The sequence below is a fragment of the Quercus robur genome, chromosome 9 (assembly GCF_932294415.1).
Source record: "Quercus robur chromosome 9, dhQueRobu3.1, whole genome shotgun sequence".
Taxonomy (NCBI): Eukaryota; Viridiplantae; Streptophyta; class Magnoliopsida; order Fagales; family Fagaceae; genus Quercus; species Quercus robur.
This window is the reverse complement of record NC_065542.1, coordinates 25123570-25129898: the sequence shown is the minus strand read 5'-3', so window position 1 is coordinate 25129898 and position 6329 is coordinate 25123570.

The following is a 6329-nucleotide window of genomic DNA, read 5'->3' as shown; positions in this document are numbered from 1 at the left end:
ATGTAAAAACAGATTTTATCAATGCAAAAAAATAGATATGATTATTGTGAAATTCAAACATGAAAAAGCATTCAAATTTGGTGTTTAAATTTAGAAAACACGATTTCACTAGGTGTTTTATGAGAAAATAGGGAACAATTTTTTAAATAGTAAAAAGAAAATAATTTAAGCAAAAAAGAGATGGAACAATTTTTTAAATAATGCTGAATAGAAAATAATTTTACGCAGAATGCTAAAAATAGTTTATGCAGAAAACAGTGAACAATTTTTATGACAAAACAGTGAACAGTTTTACTTAATGTAGAAATTAAATTCATATTTTAAAATTAAAATATCTATATTTTACAATGCTTCTATTTAAACAAATAAAAACATAAAAAAAGTTACTTATTTGTATGTTTATGTTTATTTGTCAATAATCCCAAAACCAAAAAAAAAAAAAAAAAAAGTTACAAGGTAGTCGAGCTTAGTGAGCTCGAGTACTGTAGAAATAAAATAAACTGCATTTTATGTTCATGTTTATTTGTTGATAATCCCAAAAAAAAAAAATTACAAGGTACTCGAGCTTGGGAGCTCGAGTACTGTAGAAATAAAATAAACAACATTTTATTTATAAAAGGTACTCAAGTCGGGTATACTCGAGTATTGTGTTGCATGGTACTTAAGTATACCAAGCTCGAGTACCACATTATTTTTTTTAATTGCCCAATTTCCACCTCAACAGTGCCACGATGGCAAAACTTCTAGGAACTCAAGTTTAAGAAACTCGACTTCCAAATGGTACTCGATTTTTCCAAACTCGAGTACTAAAAGTGGTATTTCCCTAATAAGTTTCGAAACAGTGCTTTTTTGTTACAAATTTCTGAAAATGGTGGTATTTGGCCATTTTCACCTCCTTTTTTATATAGAGTATAGATATATGTTGGCAAAATGTTACTTACAGGTTGTAGCAAAGGAGACAAAGAGGCTTGATGATGAGAACATACTAAGGATTTCAAGCTAGGGGGCCAGAGTACAAGTAAAAAAAAATCCAAATAAGCATTTATATAGTGTTAGCAAATATCAATTAATATAAATACACAAAATCATTGTTTCTTAATATATTTAGATGCAATCATTTACCAATAAAAACAAAAATCACAAAATACTATTGTATTTTTTATACATTATAGTGCAATCATCTATGCTGTAGGGGTGATAGGCCCAGAAGCCCATATTTATGTATATATTGGGCAGGGGGCCCAATCCGAGGACGTTAAACAATCTAAGGATAGGTAAACACTTTTATAAGGATTTGTGTTAGTAAGTGAAGAAGTGAGATCCAATTAAGGTCATCCAGAAGAGTGCTCTTAGGAAGAATCCCTCCTCGACTGAGTAAAGCCGAGGTCAGAGGGTGTGGGTTTGCCATCAAGAGTAACGTTCTGGATCATTCCATGAATGAGGATAAGTATCAGGAAGGAATAAGATAGAGAAGAGTCTTGAAATATCTCAAAGGAAAATTGCTATCACCGCATTAAAGCTCTGCAGCTAACTTTCTGGCTACATTTATGTGGAGAAGACCCCTGAACAGTGCTGCCTTGGCTACCCCAACTCACAGAGGGTTCGAAAGGGTGTCTGATAGGACAAACACTCAAGTAATGACCTAGACAATCAACAAATGGAGGTTTAGGATCATCTAAAGGGAGCTATATAATGTAAGAGACCCTCCATGGAAGAGGAATCGAGAAATTATGAGAAAAACACTGTAGCAATCAAGAACTGAATTTGTAATCAAACCTAAGAGAAATATATAAGAACTGATCTCCTCGGACTTCACTGAGGACGATTTCCTTTAGTTTATATTAGTTTATCTTTCTCTTCTTGTCATCTGAATCCACTTTATTTGTTGTCTAACTCATTAATAGCCCAGTTTTCCAACTCACTCTCTACAAATTCATTGTATTGGGCTTTTGGAGCCTAAGTTCATCCATCACTTAGGCTAGGGACCCAAATTGCGTCCTTACAATTGGTGTCGTCTGTGGGAAATCCTAGTGTTATAGTGAGTCTAACATTCAACAATAGGAGGTTTAAGTCCAAACCAGGAAGAATCTATGGGATCTCAATGGTAAGATCACTTCTGTGCCCTTGAACAAAGAAAGGACCGGGAGTGAAGTGTGTACACTACCCATACTAAGAGCCAATCTCGGGGTGAGAGCCACATTTCTCATGAGTAGAATGCTAAGAACATGCAGCAGAAGATTCATCATTTAAAGAGGAAGTTGCACCATGAACGGTGAAGGCAAAATCCCTCCCATTCTAACTTCTCTTCAGACGGTGAAGAGGATGTTACTTATAAACGCAGATCAAGGACTCCTCCTAGTAAGTCTTTCTCATATGATGAGGACTACCATCATGAGAGCAAAAATAGAAATTCATCTTCCAAAGGCTTGGGGAATGATGCTATGAGTAGAACACTTAACCAAATTTCCAAGTCACCCTTCACGCGCAGAATCGAGGGAGGAAGACTTCCTCGGTGGTTCACCCAGCCCACATTCACTATGTACAATGGTCAAATAGATCCTATGGAGCACATGAGCCACTTCAACCAGAGAATGGTTGTGCACTCCAAGAATGAAGCTTTGATGTGCAAGGCGTTCTCCTCTAGTTTAGGGCCTGTGGCCATAAGATGGTTTGATGGCCTAGGTGCAGGTTCCATCGATTCCTTCAATAAGCTCACATAGGTGTTTGGATCTCGTTTTATCACGTGCAGTAGAGTTCCTCGACCCTAGGATTCCCTATTATCCATGTCCATGTGAGAAGGGGAGACCCTGAAAATGTACTCGGACAGATATTGGGAGATATTTAATGAGATTGATGAGGATTTTGATGATGTGGCTATAAAGACCTTCATGGTCGGCCTGCCCACCAAGCATGATTTGAGAAAATCCTTAACCAAGAAACCGGTAAGAAATGTGCATCGGCTTATGGACTGCATTGATGAATATAAGAGGGTCGAGGAAGACCAACAACAAGGCAAAGGGAAGGCAGGAGAGAAGGGATTTCAAGTCAGATAGATACAATAATAACAGACCCCGAAGGGATTTTGTTGGACAATTTGGATCTACGGCTCCTTAAGTGGTTAACACAATGTTCCGAGAACCAGTGCATCAAGTCTTGAAAAAGATCAAGAATGAGCCATACTTCAAATGGCCGAACAAGATAGGAGGAGACCCCATGAGGCACAACCAAAGCCTTCATTGCCAATACCACCAAGAGCGAGAGCATACCACCGAGGACTGTAGAACTCTGTGGAACCATCTGGAGCAATTGGTCAGAAAGGGAAGGTTACAGCAGTTTTTGTATTGGCCCAACGGCCAAGGAGATTAAGCAAGGTCGGGGCTCAAGGGAATGCTTCTTTGAGGCCACATTTGGGCACAATTAATGTCATCTTTACTGTGCTTGGGAGAACTGGTTCTCATCCTTCCAAGGTGATGTCTATAGTTCGGCTACCCGCCGAGGACTCTAATTCTAAGCCAAAGAAGGCTAGAGTGGAGATCCAACTAGCGCTGAGTTTTTCGGACGAGGACAAGATTGGAACCATCTAGCCATATGATGATGCTTTGGTAGTCACCCTCCAGATAGGAGATATAATGTAAAGAGGGTGATGGTAGACCAGGGCAGTGGTGTAGAGATTATGTACCATAACTTGTACAGATGGCTGAACTTAAAGCCTGAGGATCTCACAACCTATGATTCACCTTTGGTAAGTTTTGATGGAAAAATTGTCATCCCAAGGGGACAGATTAGATTGCCAGTGTAGGCAGGATTAGAGGTGGTAGAGTTAGACTTTATTGTGGTGGCTGGAATTATGCATCAGCCTACAACTGAGTCCTCGGCATCTGTTGAAGGGAGCTCATAGCAATCAAGGATTCCAGTCCTATTTATGGATGCAGTGTCGGAAGAGGCAAAGTGTGAGTGGTTGGAGGAAATTGCTATAGATGGTGATCCAAAGAAGTTTTTTCAAGTCGGAGCTCAGTTGCCTTCTCAAGAGAAGGAAGAACTATTAGTGTTTCTTAGGAGGAATATTGATGTGTTCACCTGGAATGCCTATGAAGCTCCTTGGGTAGATCCAGAATTCATTTTCCATCATTTGAATGTTAACCCAACTATCCTTCCTAGAAAGCAACTACCTCAGAGCTCATCCAAAGAGCATTCTGATGCTGTCAAGGAAGAGGTGAACAAGCTTAAGCAAGTTATAGCTATTAAAGAAGTGTTCTACCTTGAATGGTTGGCTAATATAATGGTAGTAAAGAAGAATAATGGGAAGTGGCGGGTATGTACAGACTTCACAGACTTGAATAAAGCCTGTCCAAAGGACCCTTTCCCCATGCCTCAGATTGATCAGCTAATGGATGCAACTGTAGGCCATCCTCGGATGAGCTTTTTGGATGCCTTTCAAGGGTACCATCAGATACCTTTAGCCTTGGATGATCAAGAGAAAACTGCTTTTGTCACTCTTACTGGGAATTACCACTACAAGGTGATACCCTTTGGTCTAAAGAATGCAGGGTTTACCTATCAAAGGTTGATGACCAGAATGTTTGAGCCACAACTGGGGAAAAACATTGAGATTTATATAGACGACATGGTAGTCAAGAGCAAGTTGGAATCTAAGCATGTTAACGACCTCAGGAATATCTTTGAGATCTTGAGGAGCCATAAGTTGTGACTTAACGCTTCTAAATGCTCTTTTGGTGTCGGGTCGAGGAAATTCTTGGGCTACATGGTTACCCATTGTGGAATTAAGGTCAATCCTAACCAAATTAGAGTAATTAACAATTTGCAACCACCTCGGAACCCCAAAGAAGCCTAGAAGTTGACAGGAATGACTGCTGCCTTGAACTGATTCATCTCTCAGTCAGCAAACAGGTATAGACCTTTCTTCTAGTTGCTAAACAAATGGAAGGGATTTGAATGGACCGAAGAATGTGTCATGGCCTTCTAGCAATTAAAGGAGTATCTATCTCGTCCTCCCATTATGTCCAGGACTGAGGTGGATGAGGTTTTGTTTGCTTACATTGCAGTGGCCTCCCATGCGGTGAGCTTAGTATTGGTACGGGTTGATAGTGGTGTACAGAGGCTAGTTTATTATGTGAGCAAGTCACTACATGAGGTTGAGGTCCGTTAACTACCACTGGAGAAGGCCATTTTGGTAGTGGTGCATGCTACACGTAAGCTCTCCTATTATTACCAATCATACACAGTTGTTGTCCTAACCCAGCTCCCGCTTAGGTCTCTGCTACGGAATGCTGATTACACAGGGAAGATTGCCAAATAGGGTAATATCCTAAGGGCTTTTGATATTAAGTACATGCCTTGCACCTCAGTTAAGGGTCAGGTCCTCACCAATCTGATGGCTGAGTTTGCTGAAACCCCATTAGAATAGAGAGTAGAGAAGCAAAACATGGATGGAAAATCAGTTTGTGCAATCTCCTTACAAGAACCTTTGTCCTGGAGGTATATGTTGATGGTGCAGCGAACCATAGAGGATCTGGAGTGGGGATAGTTCTCATATCTCTCGAGAGGATCACAACTGAGAAATCCTTGAGATTGAGCTTCTTAGCCACAAACAATGAAGCTGAGTATGAAGTTTTATTGGTAGGGATGACCATGGTTCATAAAATGAGTGGAAAAGTACTGGAAATATTCTCTGATTCAAGGCTGGTTGTGAGCCAAGTTCAAGGAGAGTTGGAAGCCAGAGATCTCAAAATGTAGGAACATTTGAACTAGGTTAGACACTTACAGTCTAGATTTGAGTCTTTTAATTTGTCACAAATCCCTAGAAGTAGAAATACACATGCTAACTCTCTTACCACGCTGGCAACCTCCTTGGCACAAAATTTACCTCGGGTGATCCTTGTGGAAGACATGTGTAAACCTACTAAGGTAGGGGGAGATGAGGCTCATGTTCATCAAACAAGGGTGGGTCCTAAATGGATGGACTTTATTATGCTATTCCTCAAGGAAGATGTCTTACCCAAGAGTAAGTCCGAGGCCGACAAAGTACGGAGGAAGGCTTCTCGATTTTGGTTGTCCAAGGACCAAAAGTTGTATAAATGCTCTTTTTCTGGACCATATCTACTATGCATACAACCTGAAGCAGTTGAGCTAATTCTAGAAGAATTACATGAAGGGATTTGTGGAAACCACACAGGGGGCAGATCTGTCTCATAGGGCCCTCACTCAAGGATATTGGTGGCCAAATATGCAGAGGGAAGCACAAGAGTACGTGAAGAAGTGAGATCAATGCCAAAGATTTGCTCCAAACATTCACCAACTTGGAGGGGTCC